This window comes from Ceratina calcarata, unplaced genomic scaffold (genome assembly GCF_001652005.2).
Source record: "Ceratina calcarata isolate Rehan_Ccalc_2016 unplaced genomic scaffold, ASM165200v1 scaffold39.2, whole genome shotgun sequence".
Lineage (NCBI taxonomy): Eukaryota > Metazoa > Arthropoda > Insecta > Hymenoptera > Apidae > Ceratina > Ceratina calcarata.
The window spans coordinates 2,502,390-2,523,989 of record NW_017162322.1 but is presented as its reverse complement, the minus strand read 5'-3'; positions in this window follow the sequence as shown (position 1 = coordinate 2,523,989).

Below are 21,600 nucleotides of genomic sequence, written 5' to 3'. Positions count from 1 at the left end.
TGATCAATTCCCAGTTTCTCAGCAAACGTTAATAACCAGATCTCAATTTGTACGGTCTCACTACGCTCTAATATACTTCTCAAGCATTAATTACGGTGGAATCGGAAGAAGTTAGTCTGCCGGAGAATACAGTTACCGGTAATGACGACTCAGTTCCCAAGCTGACAGCCTCGGAGCCAGCCTAGCCGGTGAGCGTCGTGACAAATTAACGAACGGGCAATAAAAAGAACCGCGCGCTGGAATTCAATCTCGCTTATACGGACGCCACGTCGATAGTGGTTCGTGACGTTGAATTATTGGGGCCAATTCGAAACCTGTAAAGTGGCAAAAATCCGTGGCTATGATCGAGCTTCGCGATATTTCATCGCCGAAACGCGTATTAACCGGTCGCCGGGGACGAAACGCAACGGCGCTGTCATCATTAGAACGGTAATATTCACTCGGGAAAAGTGAATATCAATTTGTCGAAACGTAGCGAACGGCCTAATGGACACACCTCCCGACGATCAATTATTATTCATTAAAATCAAATTCTTACCGGCCGGCTAATTGTCGACCAGTTGGGGTTAATGCCATATGATTTCAAAATTTCATCGTCCCGCTACGCCTAAATGCTCGTAGAACTCGATAGATGTTTGTAACAGCTCGGCGAAAATTGTCAAGCACGAAAGATGAATCATATGCGGAATATATGCACGAACTGAATTCGTCTGAGCGAAAGTCATTGGAGAAAAAAGAAATGGCCATGCTGTTTACGACGATTGCGACCGCAGAACATTGTAAATTCAAATTGTTCGCCGTTTCACGAAATACTGCAGCACGCTGTGCTGGTTAAATAATGAGATTGCATTTGTTCGCGGAATAGAAATTTAATCATCCTACGCAATATTTTCAGAAGCCAATACAAAATTATGTCTCCTATTCGAACGTTCGCTGGAGATTACATTTACTATGACAGTTTTTCTATGATATGACTGATTACCAGATCGATATTACACAAATTTTCACCGGAGCTAACACGGTATACGTTTCAACGGTTCTTCTATCGGCAAAAAGCTATGATGGATCGTGGCTGACGAGCAATCCATTGAGATCGATATACCATTGAAACGTCGTTCAGTTTACTTTACGATATCTAATAATAGTTGATCTCGTAAAGATTGAATTCCTTGATTGTAATTCGTTGAAACGATCCGTTTGGCAAACTGGAGAATCCAAGTGGCCAACGCGATTCGGTGCACAGCTCGAGTTGTCCATCACTACCCTAAACGGAATCCCGAACAGCGGCACGACACCGTAAAAGAACGGCGTGCTTCGCACCCGATCGTCCGATCACGATTCTCCGTGGGCCCCCATAACCGCAAATCGTCTCGCGCGGGAAGGACGTGACCTCGAGGAACGGAGAGGGGAAAAAGAATGAATACGGGACAGGGATGCAGCACGGTTCACGGCTGGTACCCTACGGAGGGAAGAAGGAGGGTTACAACTTGACGTAACTTGACCTTTGCTCGCATCCTCGCGATAGGGGTTCCACGGGGGGCCACGGTAGCACCGGCCAATCCCATCTCTTCGCACCTCCGAGCTCCGGCCGCTCGCGCCGAGCCGAACGTATTCCTATCGTCCCTCGATCTCTCTTTCTCCCGTGACGTTTTCCGCGATGCTGAAGAGTCTCTGCTCCGGGTTACCTCGCGTCCGTTGTTGTTCACCGGCCCCGTTGTCCAGGCGTTCCACCGCGGAACCGTGGTGGAACGTTTACTTTACTGCCGTCACGTATAGGCCGTGGCCGGAGCACGGCGTAGAACACGCCGTAGGAACGATCATGTCTACGAGGGTCTACGGAGCTACCAGCTCGGTAGCTACCGGCTCCGAAGCGCGCGCACGAGGCTAGTTAAGATAGCGATCCGACCGGACCGACGGCGAACAATGCCGTAAAGAAGCGGCGCTGCCAGTGAATCAGCCCTTATAGCGAAAACGTGAACGATTAGTGGTCGCCCGTGTTAACACGGATCCACGAGACGCCGGACCGAGCGCCGGTCCGATCCGCGTAGACCGCGTAAGCTTCCTTCAACGTCGCGGTAATTGCGAAATAACGCGCCCCGGCTACGATCGCCGGGGTGGTCGTCGATTTTTCCGCTCCGCGGATCACTGGACGCGGTTTAAGTGTCCGCTGATCGCTACCGGCCACCAACGTCGACGTAGTCGTACGAACGACGTTATTCGATTTAAAGCAGATCCCTTATCGTGCGTTGTATCGAGTCGTGTCGCTGATCGATGAAGTTGTGTCGCCTCGCGTTCTTCGGAGACGTTCCCGTGTAGTCTATCGATTCTAAGTCGTATCTACTATGAGATGATTGTTTAGAACGTAATTTGTAGTGCTTGACGACGGGACGGAATTTTATCTAGCTGACGAAGAATTCTACGAATCTTTTCGTGGTATACAATAAGAAGGAACTCTCGATTCCGAGTCCCCGATATGGTAACGTATACCCAACTGTTCGAGACGCGGCGTCAATTTATATTCGTCAAAATCCATCAAGACCGGGATACGTGAAAAAAGCGTGCTCGTTAATCGAGGCCACTCGAAAGACGACCAGAAAGGAAGTCAGCCGCGTGACGGCGTCGTAGAAAAGAAAAAAAAAAAAAGGGAGGAGAGGTGCTCGGAAGGGCAGCAGCAGAAGTAGAAAGGACAATCGCTCGTCAACCGGCCGTCAAAACATCCCCAAGGATCCATGGCGAATCATATTCTCACAGGAGAGCGAGACGGGAATAGAGTGGAGTCGCAGCGACGATGAACGAAAAAGTGGTACCTTAACCTGGGCCCTTTCTCCGCGCAGCACGACAACGTGCGACCGCAAACAAACGGAATGGCAACGATAGGGGGCGCCAATGCACATTCAAGACGAGACAGACTGTCATTTGTCACGTCTTTCACGCTCTCTAATGACGCGCACTGCTTTTGGACGCGTTCTCCTTGTGCCCAGCCGTCCAGGCACCTGGCACTCTCGCATTATTAATATTTCCTTTTTTTCCACATACGATTCGTCTCCTCCCCTTCTCCGTACACCTCCTGCCCCACGTCGCGTTGCACGCCCGTTTTCGTCCCACCCTGGATTCGCTATCATCCCGATTCTTTTTCCACGGTGCTCGTGCCGGTTGAATTCGATTTGTTAGGATTAAGAGACCCGAACGGTGATCGAGCTGCATACCGGAAACGCGTCGTTCCACTTGGTGAATAGTAGAGTCAGTTTTTGTGTTCTACCGTCCGAACATTCGGTTCGAGCTCACGCCAGATAAAGAAACCAGAATCGTTTCTCATATGTATCCGCACGAAAATCGTATTTTGCTTGGAAAGGCAGTAGTGACTCAGGTATAGAACCTATCGCGCATTAACTGCAGTCATTGTACGGCTAACGATCCGCGCTGATATAAATCCAGGCCGAGATTTACCTTCCACCGTTTCGCGATGTAGCCGCGACCATTCCGCAAGAGCTCTCGCGCGTTAACTCCTTCGACGCAGGAGGATACACTTGCCTCGGCCCCGTCGCTTATCCACCGATCGTTCGAAACGAATTGCAGACACACCGCGGATCTCCTCGCGAGCTTCCCTCGACGCTATGCGCTCCGGCGTGCTCGCGCCACGCCGCGCCGCGCTACGGCCGTGGCTTCTTCCTGCTACTCTCCTCTATGATTTAACCCCGGCGTGCACCTCGAGACTCGCGTTCGCCTCCTTCCCGGCCAGTCGGCATGATTTAAACTCATTGGGTGCCACGTCCGTGCGCTCAAGTCCGACACGCGCATTCACGCATACTACGGCAACAACACACGCTCCGTGTTCTTTGCTCCAGGAATGCTCCGAGCTCGTGCGCACGATGTTGCTCCGCGAGGCCCCGTGCTCCAGGTTACCACGCAACCTGCTTCTCGCGGCCCGGGCACCACCCACTCATCTGGTAGCAGGCTGTTAAAGACACCTTTTCTTCTCTGGACCACCGAGGAGCTCAGTTTTTATTCAGTTTAGATAAAGAACAGCAACGACGTAAACGCTGATCTTAAGAGTCCATAATTAAACGAATTTTGTAAAGTTGTAGAGAAATTTAATTTTTGATTAAATTTCTTCATTTAATTCTCGGGAATTAATGCTAGATTCCTTCATAATTTTGTTTTTAGATACCCGAGTCACTACTGCTGAGTTAGGACCCTTGACAGGTAACATTTCATGCGCTTAAGTAAGCAGGTATATGGGTCATGGACAAAGTATATAACATTTAAGTAAAATAGACCGCCCTAGTAATTATTTCAGGTACCTGGCTTTTATAGGGTGTCTATAAAATATTATTACCCTGGTGCAAAAGATTCGGAAGGTATTTCTGCCGAAACTAGATCACGAATATAAAGGAACAATTGCTTTAATTTTTACAATCCCTAATGTGTTCCCTCGAAATGGATCCAATTAACTTTTATTTACTGTACTTTTTATTATGCAGTAGGTACTAGACTGCTGAGGTTAGTTTTTACAATTTATGCCGATGCACCTCTATTTTATAACATGCAATAATCGATAGATATACTGAACGGTAAATTTTACAGTTTTTACGGGAGTTGTGGTTTGCCGTTGTTTGGTTCAAAACACTAATCCAATTAGTTTACGACCTTAGGAAAAAATGTTTTAAAACAGTCATAAATATATTTTCTTTTCGTGTTCAGACATTCGGTTAACAAGTTCGGTCGAACCGTAGAAAAAGTAACGAGGAACGGTTCCTGATCGTCTTCGAACCTAAACCAGACGCATATGCTCACTGAGGAGTCGTGTACCGAACGAGGATCGTCTATCAAACGGCGAGTAGAACAATGGCCCGTGACTTAGTAGGAGCGCCTCCGCGACACGACACGGCGTGTAGAATCGCGTCGAGAGAGGAAAGCGGGCGCCTCTCGCTGTTCTAGCTTCCATTCTGTAATGATCTACACGAATCTGGCACGGACGTTTCTCCGCTCCGGCCATTCGTTCACGTTACCGAACGGCTCCTCTCCGTGCGATAGAATTCACCCACACGCTTTTTCTCTGCCCCGGCCTCGCCACGAACCTGTCCCGGTCTTGTATTGCGTGAGAAAACGGATGAGCGCATGAAACCGCTCAATGAAATTTACGATAAACGAATCGTGACGCCCTTTCACATTTGTACAGCCTTGAGACGCGAGTTTGATCGTTTCCATTAAACTTCTGAATGGCTTCGAGCCTCGATGACACGACCTCGATGAACTCGCCTGACCTTCGACTGATTTTCAATTTCAATGACGCGAGTCGAGTAACCTTTCGTGATATCCAAACGTTACCTCGTGATTCAGACCCCTCGCAAGTTTCATACTCAGTATTTTTTAAGAGAATGATCGTTTCGTCGGAACGGTGCAATTAATTTATTCAAGACGCTTATTTGTATGTTATGTCAACAGTTACAAATCGTTGCCGGAGCGTACTGAAACAGCAGTATTCGGGTCCGCGATATGGCCTCGGCCGAAACCCCAATTCGTTGTCAGACAAGTTGTTCCAGCGATCAGTTCCGAAACCAATCGAATATAAAAGGGGGATAAAGCAAACAAGTTGGCCCGCTACAGTTTGACCGTAACCGTGGACGCGAGGAGATCGGCCGTGGGTCATCGCGCGCCTTTTCGCTCATAAAACCAGGAGTTATGGTTATTTAAAAACTTATTGGCCCGCCCATGCGTTGCGGTTTTGGCGGGGGTGGCTGGACGAGGGGAAGCTGAACGGTAGAAAGGAAAGAGCTTGCAGAAAGAGAAGAAAGAAGAGGGAGCAAACGAGCCGTGACCCAGCCGAGATAAATCAAAGGATATTAAGACCATTCTGTCCTCCTTTTCTTCTCTTTATTCGCTCGCTCTCTATGGGACTGAGTCACTGCCTCTGTCTGGTCCCTTCCCTCCTTTCCGTCTTTTTCTCCGTTCGCCAGCTCGCACGGGAGTTCTTAGCCAAACGCATTACGGAGAGCCGGAGGACCGCCATAAAACTATCGGGGTTCGCGTTCACGGACACGGACACCGCGTATACCGCGCGGCTGGCTGCTTTACGTTCCGATCGGCGACAAGAAACCGGGAGCAATTCACCGGATCCGCGCCACCCGGCCCGAAGTGGATCCTTGATAAACGGATATCGAGTTACACAGGAACCTATACGCAGCCGAAAAACGCCGTTTTATCCGTCGGAGGGTGGCGAACGACCCCTCGATCGTTCGTTTAAAAGACAGTCTACACTTACCACCCTGCCGACTCTCCGGGAATTTAGGGGACACCTCCGATGCTCCTCGAGTACGTAGAACCATAAACGTTTACTCGGTACTTTTTAACGTCACGAATCCTGCGAAATACGTAGATAGAATTCTATTCGGGTCTCCTAATAAAATAACGAGCGGACACTCCGATGACTCGCGCTATAAATCAAGCCGCGAGTCAATTCGAAAAACACATGCAGTCTCGAGGAATCAGCGTCAACTCGCCGATTCCAAGGATCCACTCACCGTCCTTGGGAGAACAATCAGAAGAAGGCTAGGTTTTTCCACGGAGATTCATCGATTCCATGTCGCGAGCTCGTTCGCGAGTAATTACGCTCGCGACCGTTCCAGGAGAACGAAAGCCGAGGAGCGGCTGATCCGCGCGCGCGCGCGCGAGTCCACGAGGATTATTAATGAGTGCATCTCAATCCGGTAATTTTTCCACGTCGCGTCGGGTAATGCACGAACCGCGGGGGGCGAGCAGGCTATATTGCCCGATCAATCAAAATGAGCCCGGCCTGGCAACCGACGCTCCGCCGTGCCATGGCGGGGCACCGGTTCGCTTCACGAAACCGATCGCCTTTTCACCGTGAACGCACCATGAAAATCCTCGACCGTGATCCCGCGCTCCCGTCCTTCGAGGATCAAGGACAGGGCGGAATTGTAAAAGCGACGCGCGCAAACAGATCCTTTTCTCAATTAAAGTTCGATAGCCGGTTAATGCCACATGGGAAAAAACGCGGTTGCATCGTAGAATATATCATTGGGACTTTTGTCGTCTTCGAATGTAACGCAATCTGGAGTATATTTCTTGGCCGCGGACGTTCGGCAGGGAAAAAAGTTTGCTCGAATAGCCGCACCTCGTCCAAGACGATAAGCTGAGTTATAAATCTCGCGAGTGAATTACGTGGGAAATTGTAAAATTTATGTTACTACGTACCATTCTACATAAATCGTCGAATGAGATAAAATTGATCTGCGTAAAAAGCATTTAAGCAGTTTTGGAATATATTTTAAGTTAATTAATAATTGCTATAAACCGGTGTCTAATCTTTTTAGATTTTTCATTCGATCACGCTTTAAAAAAATGATATCCAATTATATAGAACCTCGTAACAGGTAAACGTATGAATCCTAAAGCAACCATTTTAGGTGAAAATAATCCACTAGGTTTTACAATAATTCAAAGGATTATCGAGGCGAAATGGTTAGCGACCGCATCAGAGAACATACATTTAAAGTTAAAAGGATGGTTGAAAGAGGCTGAGAGTTTTCCGCGCGCAACGAAAACCGTGCTGTTTAAGTAAACGGTGTATCCCACAGACTGGTTTCTATTCATTTTAATCTCGGGATTTAAATCACGCGTAGCCGCGGCACGGTGCCCGCGCGCTATTACGCGTATTACTAGCACGACATTAATATCGCCGGGGAGTAAAGCCGGCTTCTTCTAAGCATCAAGCGTTTTACACGCATGTAAATGACCGCGCGTACACCGACGATACGAGGAGAAAGTACGACCATTACGCGGTAATTATCCTTTCCCTCACTTTTGACTCCGTTTGACTCCTCGACACTCGCCGCGTGTAAATTATTTTATTATCCACTCGCGAACCGAAACAATTATACAATTACCTTCGAAATTAAAGAATTCCAAATTGCCGAAGTTATACATATAATAGCAATTCTAAATGCGACGCATCGACTCGATTCGAAAGGGTGAATCCTACCGAAGGAAACTACCTGCAATATTGTACCACGCCTACTAGGTCTGACAAAGAACGTTCCATGTGAAAGTCCTGGTGAAATGGATCCATTGTGCCCGAATGAAAACGTTTGTAATTTTCTTAAAATAGGACCGAATTTCTACCCTACTGTAGCATTGAAGTCACTTCCTTCAACATTCAATATACTGGCATTATCCAAATCGTTAAAAAAAAATAAAATACGGAAATAAACCGGACAGAATACCACATATTACTATAATAAGAGACATATGGGCTTTGATAAAATTAGATGTTCTGATCCGCTGGGAATGACTCTGAATTTTCTATCTGTAATTCCAGACAGTCGTTTACTAATAATTAGTTAATAAACCCAGTACTCAGTAATTGTTCTTCGGTTTGAAAAACATAGAAAAAACAGAAGAGTTTCTTTAACTCTCACTTAATAGAAGTTTAAATCACGAGCTCTCCGGTATTCGTAAAACCTCCATCCTTTTAGAAAACATAACTCTTACACGTTTCGGGATTATCTCATGAAAAATGAATCTCGGTATACGTTCGAGAATGACGATTCATTGCGAGTCAAGTTTATTCGTTTGAGGCGAGAAACGATTTAGACAACCTTGGCCATTAATCAATTCGAAGAACTCTCGTTTCGCCAGAAGCGATCATTTTCACCGACATTACACGATCGTTTCCACACAGCTATTTAGCCGGGGTTAAAAGAACGACGAGGCGGTTCTTCAACGACGGGGACGAAGTAATTTAACGCGGAGGAAAAGCGTGGCTGCGCCGCCCCCGTTCTCCCTAATGAGCCGACTAATTGTTTCGAGCCGCGCGTTGATTTACTGTGAGAAACGTGTTCTAAATGGGCCGACTGTGATAATTACTATGACGTCTTATTTAAAAAGAACGTTGACCACTTTAGGAACTCTTCCACTTAATTCGTTAACTGTGATGCAATAATGAAATCAATTAAATTGTGAATACAGTATTATTCTCCTAAATAGCCTCGGATACTTATATGTCAGAAAATGCCCATTCCTGAAGCCTTTTACTTCGGAGTGCTTTGTTTATCGTTATAATATTTTATACGTTTACGATTCAAGTGAACATGACTGTACTTCATAATGACTTTTCCATCGTCCAATTCCATGCTTGTATAAATCATATCATCCTAATGGAAGCACAAATCTCGCATTTAACCATGCTACCGGGATAGGGAAGGTAGTCGGAGCTCCTAATCACAGATAAACGTGTACCACCGGTAATAATTCCCTGGTAGAACGGCGATCGAGGATGCGGCCGGGTCGCGATTGAAATCGATTTCACGATTCGATTTGCGATCAACGATGGGGACCGGGAGAATGCGGGACGACGCGGTGGAACGGCAGAGAAAGGGCGGCCCCGCATGGCCCGAGAGGATAATGATCCTCGAACTCATTTCGCGATCATTCTATCTGATTGATCTGATTAGTCCAGAGCCCCGGAACAGGTCGACCGGTAAATGATCTCGGACGATCTCAATCAGCTTCTGAAAAAAATAAAACAGCGTCTCTCTCCTCTTCACCGGCGGGGCCTCTCTTCTCGTACATTTATCGTGGCCCTTTTTTCTTCTGGCTTTCGTGTCTTCGGAGTCTTCCTCCTCCGCCCTGCTCGCTGTTCCGCACGATAATGAGAGCCTCCCATGTAGAGAAAACGGATTATTTGCGGCACGGGATCGAAAATACCGCGCGAGCCTCATTATCGGATGCACGACTCCCACGATTCTGGAGCGGTTCTCGTTTCGACATCGTTTCGCTTTCGGCTTCCCCTTTCTCATCGTACGTCTCCCCCGTTGACGAGGATTCGTTCCTGTTCTTCGATCGGTATCGACGTGGAAACGGTGAAACGGTGCATCAAAGGCGAAGCTGGTAGGTCGAACAATCGGATCACGATCGCCTGAGATAACATGAGTATTCGCTTTTTCTTGCCATACTGAGGTTCACCACGTTCTCTTAATCAACTCTGAGCGTCGCCAGTTGCAACTGAAAATCCACAAAGAAGCACAGTTTCGTACGTCGCTCCTGCCCATGAATCAACGCGCTGAAAGGCCACAAAGGTGCAGAGGTTCGCGTGAACGCGTGCACGCGTGGCGTTCAACAGACGAGCATTCCTTTCTTCGATTCGTGGCAGTCTGCTTCAAATTGTCACTCGTTTCACTTCCTACTAGTTTTCTGCGAACGCTCGACGGAAAACCATTGACCGGTTCCCAACGCGCCACGCTTGAATCCCGAACTTTAAATCTGCCCATCGTTTATTTCGGTATTTAATTACCCTCCCGGGTAATGGAGATCGTAAAAATCTATTTAACCGGTCGTTTAATATTCTCATTATTTAGGAGTGTGTAATTGGCAAGAGACGGTGTGTACGCTGCGTCAAAACTTTAGCGACCAGTCTAGTACGCGAATTACATAGTTAGCCACGGTTGATTAAGCGAACGTGCTCGCGCATAATTTGTTCCTGGCGCCATTGTCTCGCGCTTGCTCGCTCGCCAATCTCTCCGCGACTCTTTTCCCTCGCAGAAATAGCTTCGTGGAACTATACTGTTACTGATTGGAAAAAGTTGTAATAGAATGGAGGATTTCGACACGACACGTTTTCTATTTTACAACGCTTTCTTTCGTTCCCCGTCACAGCAGGATAAAAATCTTTAACAAAAACCTAGCCAGGATATACTTCACGATGGTCTGGCATTATCCAAATCGTTAAAAAAAAATAAAATACGGAAATAAACCGGACAGAACACCACGGATTACTATAATAAGAGACATATGGACTTTGATAAAATTAGAATGGAATGACTCCGAATTTTGTATCCGTAATTCCAGAGGGTCGTTTACTAATAAGTAGTTAATAAACCTAGTACTCAGTAATTGTTCTTCGGTTTGAAAAACATAGAAAAAACAGAAGAGTTTCTTTAACTCTCACTTAATAGAAGTTTAAATCACGAGCTCTCCGGTATTCGTAAAACCTCCATCCTTTTAGAAAACATAACTCTTACACGTTTCGGGATTATCTCATGAAAAATGAATCTCGGTATACGTTCGAGAATGACGATTCATTGCGAGTCAAGTTTATTCGTTTGAGGCGAGAAACGATTTAGACAACCTTGGCCATTAATCAATTCGAAGAACTCTCGTTTCGCCAGAAGCGATCATTTTCACCGACATTACACGATCGTTTCCACACAGCTATTTAGCCGGGGTTAAAAGAACGACGAGGCGGTTCTTCAACGACGGGGACGAAGTAATTTAACGCGGAGGAAAAGCGTGGCTGCGCCGCCCCCGTTCTCCCTAATGAGCCGACTAATTGTTTCGAGCCGCGCGTTGATTTACTGTGAGAAACGTGTTCTAAATGGGCCGACTGTGATAATTACTATGACGTCTTATTTAAAAAGAACGTTGACCACTTTAGGAACTCTTCCACTTAATTCGTTAACTGTGATGCAATAATGAAATCAATTAAATTGTGAATACAGTATTATTCTCCTAAATAGCCTCGGATACTTATATGTCAGAAAATGCCCATTCCTGAAGCCTTTTACTTCGGAGTGCTTTGTTTATCGTTATAATATTTTATACGTTTACGATTCAAGTGAACATGACTGTACTTCATAATGACTTTTCCATCGTCCAATTCCATGCTTGTATAAATCATATCATCCTAATGGAAGCACAAATCTCGCATTTAACCATGCTACCGGGATAGGGAAGGTAGTCGGAGCTCCTAATCACAGATAAACGTGTACCACCGGTAATAATTCCCTGGTAGAACGGCGATCGAGGATGCGGCCGGGTCGCGATTGAAATCGATTTCACGATTCGATTTGCGATCAACGATGGGGACCGGGAGAATGCGGGACGACGCGGTGGAACGGCAGAGAAAGGGCGGCCCCGCATGGCCCGAGAGGATAATGATCCTCGAACTCATTTCGCGATCATTCTATCTGATTGATCTGATTAGTCCAGAGCCCCGGAACAGGTCGACCGGTAAATGATCTCGGACGATCTCAATCAGCTTCTGAAAAAAATAAAACAGCGTCTCTCTCCTCTTCACCGGCGGGGCCTCTCTTCTCGTACATTTATCGTGGCCCTTTTTTCTTCTGGCTTTCGTGTCTTCGGAGTCTTCCTCCTCCGCCCTGCTCGCTGTTCCGCACGATAATGAGAGCCTCCCATGTAGAGAAAACGGATTATTTGCGGCACGGGATCGAAAATACCGCGCGAGCCTCATTATCGGATGCACGACTCCCACGATTCTGGAGCGGTTCTCGTTTCGACATCGTTTCGCTTTCGGCTTCCCCTTTCTCATCGTACGTCTCCCCCGTTGACGAGGATTCGTTCCTGTTCTTCGATCGGTATCGACGTGGAAACGGTGAAACGGTGCATCAAAGGCGAAGCTGGTAGGTCGAACAATCGGATCACGATCGCCTGAGATAACATGAGTATTCGCTTTTTCTTGCCATACTGAGGTTCACCACGTTCTCTTAATCAACTCTGAGCGTCGCCAGTTGCAACTGAAAATCCACAAAGAAGCACAGTTTCGTACGTCGCTCCTGCCCATGAATCAACGCGCTGAAAGGCCACAAAGGTGCAGAGGTTCGCGTGAACGCGTGCACGCGTGGCGTTCAACAGACGAGCATTCCTTTCTTCGATTCGTGGCAGTCTGCTTCAAATTGTCACTCGTTTCACTTCCTACTAGTTTTCTGCGAACGCTCGACGGAAAACCATTGACCGGTTCCCAACGCGCCACGCTTGAATCCCGAACTTTAAATCTGCCCATCGTTTATTTCGGTATTTAATTACCCTCCCGGGTAATGGAGATCGTAAAAATCTATTTAACCGGTCGTTTAATATTCTCATTATTTAGGAGTGTGTAATTGGCAAGAGACGGTGTGTACGCTGCGTCAAAACTTTAGCGACCAGTCTAGTACGCGAATTACATAGTTAGCCACGGTTGATTAAGCGAACGTGCTCGCGCATAATTTGTTCCTGGCGCCATTGTCTCGCGCTTGCTCGCTCGCCAATCTCTCCGCGACTCTTTTCCCTCGCAGAAATAGCTTCGTGGAACTATACTGTTACTGATTGGAAAAAGTTGTAATAGAATGGAGGATTTCGACACGACACGTTTTCTATTTTACAACGCTTTCTTTCGTTCCCCGTCACAGCAGGATAAAAATCTTTAACAAAAACCTAGCCAGGATATACTTCACGATGGGGCACGGTCGAATCCAATATTTCAAATTTTAAAAAACGCTACGAACAAGCGAGTAAAATCCAATAACCTTAAACGAAACCATTTTGTCTGAGTGAGCCGTAGCAGAAGAGGAGAGCGTCTCTATTTCACGCGTCGCGTGTTCAGGCGGATACACGAGAGGTCGCGAGCACGCGATGCACAATCCATATTGCTCCCGCTTAAACAGCCGAAGCCGGGGGCTGTAGCTGGGGGCCGCGTACGCGGTATTTCTTCCAGTACCGTTCCGGAATTCCGTTCCAGTTCGTTTAATGAGGAACGACTTTTTTAACATTCCTACGTTAAGGCAGCCGTGAGAACCCGCGAAATGCTGGCCTCGTGGACCATAAAATCCGTGACTCAACGGCGTGGCGGGGCCTTGTTGCGTGCCAAAGATCACGGGTGCATTAAACCGAGCGGGCAGCGCGAGGAAACGCACAGCTGATATCGATAGCGATCGGGGAATTTGTTCGGTTTTCACTTGCGAGCGCGCTGCAACGCACCAGGCATTGACGGCACCGAGTTCCAAGATAATTTGTTCACGGTGAAACGTTTATCACGGCTGTACACCTCGCGTTATCCGGAATCGTAGGAACACGTATCGATTTTTTTTAACTCTATTACCATTTTACCATTCAAACGGGCGTTTCAAAGTAGTTGTCTCTGCTATATTAGTCAAGATAAGGCTTAAGAATAAACAGTTATAAATGTATGACTTCTTCTGTATTGATAATGCATATATTAAAATAAATGAATTATGATTAATATATTATTGTATAAATTAATAAATAGGTATTTCCGAAAAGAATTATACGATATTGTAAGTATCAATACTTTCGATTTATGCACCTTAAGTGGTATTCGAAAGTTTGTCGTTCCATAAAAAGAACGAGCTTTCCAGAATCCTTCTGGAAGTAGATGACGGGAACCTTATTAAGACGTAAAATTCTCTCGCTCATCTTTCTTCGAAACTCAATCAGAGAAGAGATATAGCTCGTGCCAGTTACGTGACTCACCCTCTATAGCGTTCATACGGCCGATCGATGAGTTAACTAAGGCTGTTTTCATTAACATACAAATTACTCGTCCAGAGATACAAACAACAATCGCGTGGTCTGACATCAATTTCAACGTCTTTACTTATGTCTATATTTAAGTCTGACTTGATTAACGTCGATGCGCGTAAAAAAGAATGAAAGAAACGAGACGTGCATCGTGCAACAATTACTTTTGACGCGTTCAAACTGAATATCAAGAAACGTGAGAGCAACAAATTCATGCAACACGTAATCAATTCCAATAACCAATCGACGAACGAAACGGCGAGCGATGGAAACCAAATGAATCGAGATCGCGAGCATCGAGTTGAAATTAGACTCTGGCTGGCAGTAATCCCGGTGGAAGATGAGCAGTTTCATAGAACAGCGAAGGACAAGCGTCCGCTAGAGTGGGAAAGAGAAAGAATCAAACAGGTCATCGAAGGGATGCCGGAGTGGCGGGGGTGGGGTCGATGGGGTAGCAAGCGGGATGCATTTCGTGGATTAAGAAGGTTATATGCCTGGCGGTCTCACGGTGAGCCGGCGCGGTAGGAGTCTAATAAGATGTAACTAAATTATGATTGGATTCATCATTGCCGCGAACGGGATTGCTATGGTCGATCGTTTCTGCCCGCGGTACAAGCGTCCGCGTGCCACTGGCCGGTCAATAATTCATCGGCCCCGCGGCATTCTATATGAAGCGTGATATACCGTGATCCCGAATGAGCGATTGCCAACGAACCAACGCGGACGATGCAACGACGGACGGTTCCTACTGCTGTTCTTCAGCTGCGGAGGGTTGCGGATGAAACTCTCGGCGATGTACTTATAAGAGATTATTGTTGCTTTTCTTAATCCTTGCTACTTGTGAACGTAGGATCGGTGGTGTAATTAGGTAGATTTTTTTTATTTTATCTTAGAAGATATTGGAAGCTCGATCTCGCTCTTCTGATCATGCCTTTACTCCTGTTCCTTGTATCGTGTATTTTTCATTCACTCACCCTTTACTACTCGCCCAGTGATTTAATGTATCTTCATAAATAAATTCTAACTCGACGAGCGTAGATTTGAAGGATCGCAACATTTGTAGTTTTCCATATGATAATCTCCCTCATGTTCGAGGTCTAATGTTCCGGACATTATGCGATTCTTAACGACGCGAATAAATGCGCAATAAATTTCGTTCATAGGATTCGAGCTTTACGACGCTTATGCATAATGCTCACGCGTCGACGTCGACGTCTTAACGATACAATTGATAACTTCATAATTACCTGATTTTATCGACAATCATTAATAGCGCCTCCGCGCTATTATTGTCTCCTCCGTGTTGGCAAACGCGTGCCTCGAAGGGGTTCGATGGTTAAAATCGATCGTGCAGCCTGCGTGTAGTCGTTAAGCAGTTTTCGTGGCGGGTAATTAATGGCGAGCATATGGCAGCGCTAGCTGATTGAGAGTAATTCGGATCGACGAGTTGCAAGTTCCGGCTGCTCATTAATATACGAGGTAACGAAGTGCCGTTTCGTAGTAATTCATAGAAGGCTGCCGGCGCGAATATCCGTGCATGAAGTCATCATTCTGTCTTATTCGCGAGCCTTACGTTTCATTTAGGAAATCGTAAAACCTTCCGCAAGCTCGAACAAAGGAACGGGCTGATAAAAATTCAAAAAACGCCTCCATTGTACCGTAAAAAAGGGTCTGGAATCTCTCGGAAAATCGGACAAATAAAGGATCCCCTGTTACCGTTCGCTAAGGGTGCCAGAAGGGAAGGGAACGCCGTGAGTAAGCGTTTATGCAAAACGCGCGTAAACGTTCGTTTTGTTGCTTGAATTAGCCCGACGCTATCTCGGGGCCAGCGTAGAGGGGATCGAAGAGGCAGGATCGGACCGCTCTTCTCGAGTTTCGGGGCCCAATCACGGGACCCAGTCATCCCCGAGGCCCCTCGGTTCTCGGCAACGAGAGGGTGATTTTTGCATGTCACGTGGCCAAACGGGCACGCTCTGAATGCCCGTCGTTAGGCACTCGTTGTGCCACGATGAGTCGGTTTCACGCAACGATACGTCTGGAGAACGCTCCACTTCGGCGACCCTTTCGAGGGCTTCTATCGACGTGACTCGAGGTATACGCCCATTCTGGGTCTCTTCCGATCGAGGAAAAAAACTTGCAGTGGGCCGCTTACGTGATGGAAGTACAAATTGGGGAAAGATAGTCGATACGGGGTAAAGATTAATAGAAAGAAGTCCCGCTGAACAGTATCTCCTGTATGATCGGTCAACGACAGTTTTCACGATCTTCAATTCAGATCAGAACTCGCGTTGGTGTTACGTGCCATAAATGGTAAAAAAAACTTTCACGATAAATCTAGCGAAGAACTCCCTCTAAAAGGCAAGGGGAATCCTTGAAAAGTTTTTACGACTTGACCCATTTTCACGAAACGAAGGTACAGGTCGGGTATTCTTTCAGTTGGCGCGTGCGCCATAAAAATGCAAGAACCGTACGATTTCCCTCCTCCCCACCAAAAAAAGGACAGTCGAGGGAAAAGTGAGAAGAAAGGAAAGAACCCCGTACCGTCGCTAAAAAACGAAATACCGTTAGACCGTAGAAAGAGAGGTAGACACCCTCACTGTTCATGCCCGCTTTCGGGGTGCACGCGCTCGCTCCAGGAAAACATCAACGGTTTTACGACTTCCTTTAAGGAAGGCAAAATATTTTTTACCAATTCACGATTTGAGGCACAACCGTAAAAAAGTGAAATAGTGAAGAGATTACCGAACCTCCAAGCAGAATCATTTTATAACCAGTCTGGTGAAACACGTCAAAAAAATTGCGAAAAACTGGCTCGCATTGTTTATGAATAGGTCTTCCAGAGCACTATGTGAAATGTTTGCGTTTCGTCATTCTACTCTAAACCTCTAAAATTTTTACCACGTTTTCAAGGTACCGTAGTTTATTACTTCATCCCCGTCGACAGTTCTGGTTTTTTTTTACGATAGGTCGGGCATCGTAAAGCAATTACTAACGTCTGTACATAATGACGCAAAATAGATGACAAAAGTAGATCGTGACCGGTTCGATTGTTATAAGGGATTATCCTGGTTTTTTAGAAACCGTACCTGAACTCGCACTTTGGATATTTTATAGCTGTTTGGGACTGGCAAAGCCGTCTTAGGTCAGAGGTACAATCCTTGAAGATTTGGGGCTTACCCCGAAATTTCGTCGTAAAGTGTTACATATTTTTTAGCCCAGAGACTTTTTTATTTCTTTACCCGGAGCCGCGGCGAAGCCCGCTAAAAAATTGTTAAAAAAGATGTTCCAAACGGGAGCTACGCTGACCTGGCTTAGATTCGAACCTTAAACTGTGCATACCTGACTAGTTCGGGGCTTTTAGTTCTTCCTTTTTTAGCCGCTGTTGTGTAATAGCAAGCAGAGACAGAAGAAAGACAAAAATCAGGGAAAGTACTGTCCTGCTGTGCGAGACGAACAGAATCTCAGACATCTTTTTGTTCTCTTAACATCAACTGAAGAGTCAGTGATTATAAATAACTTTTGTACATCTCTCTGGATGATAGTACGGGACAGAAATCGATCACAGTACCTCATCAATCAATTATAAAAGTATCATGAGCATTGAAAACAATGTTCATGATACTTTTATGTTCTATTTGACGTTTTGTATACACGCATTATGCAGCTATTTGAAAAGGCACTCCCCGCGTCTCGTTAATCGAACAAGGGGAATAAAACGAGTCGACTTCCGATGAAAATAAAAGGATCACGTAATTACGGAGCTCCACATTGTAGATCCGCGTGCATCGATTATTCTCGTTCACGGTATGGTACCAGCAGTGTGAAAAACAAAGGGGAAGGGTGAAGAAGAGAGGACGCCCGGTCATCGTACATCCTGTGTCTGAACTGATATACGCAATGACGAAGCAGCCGGCGAGACCCGTCCTGTCGCGGCTTGATGAGCCCGACGAGACGACATCGTCCGTCGATTCAAACTATCGATATCCGACCCCGCGCGACCCCCGGTTCCGTACCGATCTACACGAGAGGCGAGCGCGATATACTACTACATGCCGCAGGTTCTGATTGCTCTCCACGGATGTGACAGATCTGCCTCGTTCGCCGCGGGACACGAATTTGTCGATATGCACACCGCGAGGAGAGGCGAACTTAGCTGGTATCACAGACAGATCGCTGGACGCTCGCCTGAACACTCATTTGCTCGCTTCAACGACGATACCAGTCGATTAAACGCGATCCGATCGATGCGGTACGAGCATGTTCCATTGGTAGACGATTAACCCTTGTACATACTCAAGCAAACCTATTCGTTGTACGTCGAGCCGATATAATGTTGAAAAGATCAGAAGATGAGGTGCATATCTTTACAATTGAACCTGCATATGATAAACCGATGATTTTTCTTACGTTTCGCATAAAGAACGAGGAAAGATATTAATAGGATAACAATGACAAGAAGCTGGAACAGGGTGCAAAAAACTGGTCCAGAAGTCGTGTGAGGGACCAAGCGTGGGACCTGTCTACCGATTTCCATTTTCATTGACCGATGCGCGATCCGTCGATCTGGAAGGTTAACAAAGGAGGCAGCAGGGTAGGAGAAAAAAGCAGAAAGAAAGAAGAGCATCGTTGACCGAGGTCGACTTTCTTACCAAGACGTGCCGCATTCTTTCTCCCTGACCACCCCCGCCCCGAGAGAACGCGCGCTCTCCTTTCTCTTCCCCCGCGCACCCATTTCTTCCCTTTTTTCGGACTCGCTACCCGAAGCGGTTCAGCCACCTGCTGAGAAAAGTGCTCCGTGACCGTTCGACGGTTGCGTCAGGACCAGGCACAGTTATTTGCATCATCCATCAGCCACGGGGGAAAGCGGAGGAGACCGTGCGCGCGTAGGAACGAGAAAGCCGATCCGCTCCCGATTCCCCGGGGATATTCGCCCGCATTGTTGCCCTTCTCGGTGATATTTTATTGGGTTTATGACGTCATTAATCTGATCGCGAGCTCCTCCCACCGGGCTCGATCATGACGCGACCGAATACCTGGCTCCTTGGGAACTTTCGGCTGAAGATTTCTGAGCCAGACCCAGAGCCAGATACATAATATAACTCAGAATATGCGTAAATTATCTGGTTTACGGGCCATCCGTGCGCTCCTTTCCTCCCGTGCCAATAAACCAGTCTATATCCGCGCGATTCCTCTTTATGCCCTTCGTTTAATTTATTCGTAAAACATTTTCTGTGGGGCGTCGAATCCTAAGATGAGTCTTAGTACATGATTACCATACGTAGACACTGACAAGGCAATTGCGAAAGTATTTTCAAGCGAAAGGGGTCGCATCTTTCGTTAGACTAAACTGCTTGTGCTTTCACGTTAGAACTTCGTGACAGGAATACGGGTTTCGTCGCTCTAAGCGGGGCAAAAATCTTTTCGCCGCGGGCACAAGTTGATGCTGATTGCCTGACAGGGGATGCGAGATAGTTGCCGACGATGCGACGTTTCGTTAAATTCCGTGTAGTTTCTTGTCGACACTGTATCATATCCCGCAGTAGAAAGGGGGAGAGAGAGAGAGAGAGAGAGAGAGAGAGAGAGAGTACAAAGTTGTCGCGCGTGTACACACGTTACACGCTCGGAGCTCATTCAGCGCGAGTCCAGCGCCGTTTGACCGATCACAATACCAAATTAAGATAACGATCGAGACTCTGGCGTATCTGGCTGGGTCTCCCATCTGACAGGGAACCAGGTGAAAATAAATATACTGACGATAAATCGCGTTTGCGAAACATCGCCCCGGGGACACCCCGCAGATCCCGTAATATCGAAACGGGCGCATTCAAGAGCAAACTTCGACCTGGTGGAATAGATAGACCAGAAAGATCTCAGAAAATCTGAATTTTGCTGATCTGATGACCCGATTTCTGTTCACGTAACAATTTCTACTCACTGATTTCTTATAATTTTATTTGTGATCACAAGCCAGTGAGTAGAAATTGTGACGTGAACAGAAATTAGTCCACGTAGTTCTCGAAGAAGAACCTTGGAATATTGTGAAGACGAATGCGATTAGAATGCGAACCGATAAGGGAACTTGTAAGGTCGTTTTTTTGACCGACTCCCACGGACTGGCCGTTCTCAACGACGAAATAAATCTCACAGCTGAAGAACGACTGTCAGCTCCCTTCTACTTCTATGCTAGATCCGAGAAGACGTTACCGCCCTTGATGATCGATCGACGTTTGGATTCTTCGCGAGGAAAACGGACGATCCGATCCGATCCACCCAGAGCGTGTGTACGTCTGCTCTCCCGTACGCGTTTGCCTCTGAATCAGCAAATCCTTTGATATCGTTCTGAGGCCCTGGCGGCAGCTGCCGTGGTAGATCCTCGCGCATTATTTCGTGCCCAGTGCCTGCGCAACGCGCGGCGTGAATGCCTCCGCTATATACGAGCAGCATGCATGTAGACATCAGATACGCTCGGTATAATATAACTTTTGCTCGGGCTAAGATACTTGACGCCGCATACCTTCCGCGAGCAACGGATGCCCGGCGTGCCTGAGAATACCGGCGAAAATGTATCGGTGTCCCTCCGAAGTACATATTATTTCAGCCAGGGAACCGCGCGTTCAGAAACAAATCGTTATTCGTTAGATTATTCACAGATAGTCCTCCGATGCTCTTTCGCACGTATAAGACTAGTCAGTCGCATTTCAATCTCCCTCGTACCGTACGAATTAAATGCCAACACGCTCTTTCACACATCTCAGCCTGGAATATTCACACTCGAACAAAGCAAGTTTTCCGTAATTCGTTCGAATAGCCTCACCCCGCGGATGCGTACGATGCAACATCGTCGTCGGGAGTATCCTTTACTCGCAGCACGAGGTGGTACCTACCTCCACCTCGGTCCGCGAACAGAGCAAGAGGCAGCACACTTCTCACGGATCCGAAGTGTAGTATACGTAGACAGTCGCCCCCGGTACGACCCCGGAACGTACGATTCGTATTGTGCGCGATCGCGGAACGAACGATCGCTACACGATCTCCCGCTGCTAGATCGCCAGATCGCCGATCCGCCGGTACAGCGATCTATTGATCGCGAACAACGCTCGGCACACACGCCTGGGCTATCTCACGGCCGCATCGATATGACTACGTTTTCCACCGAAATGCGGAAGTGACCGGATATCGAAAAACTGCGTACGTATCGAGATGCACGCGCGTCGCGCCACCCTCGCCTAGCTCAAAGATCAAGGTGGAGTCGCCTCTTCGATCGGCACG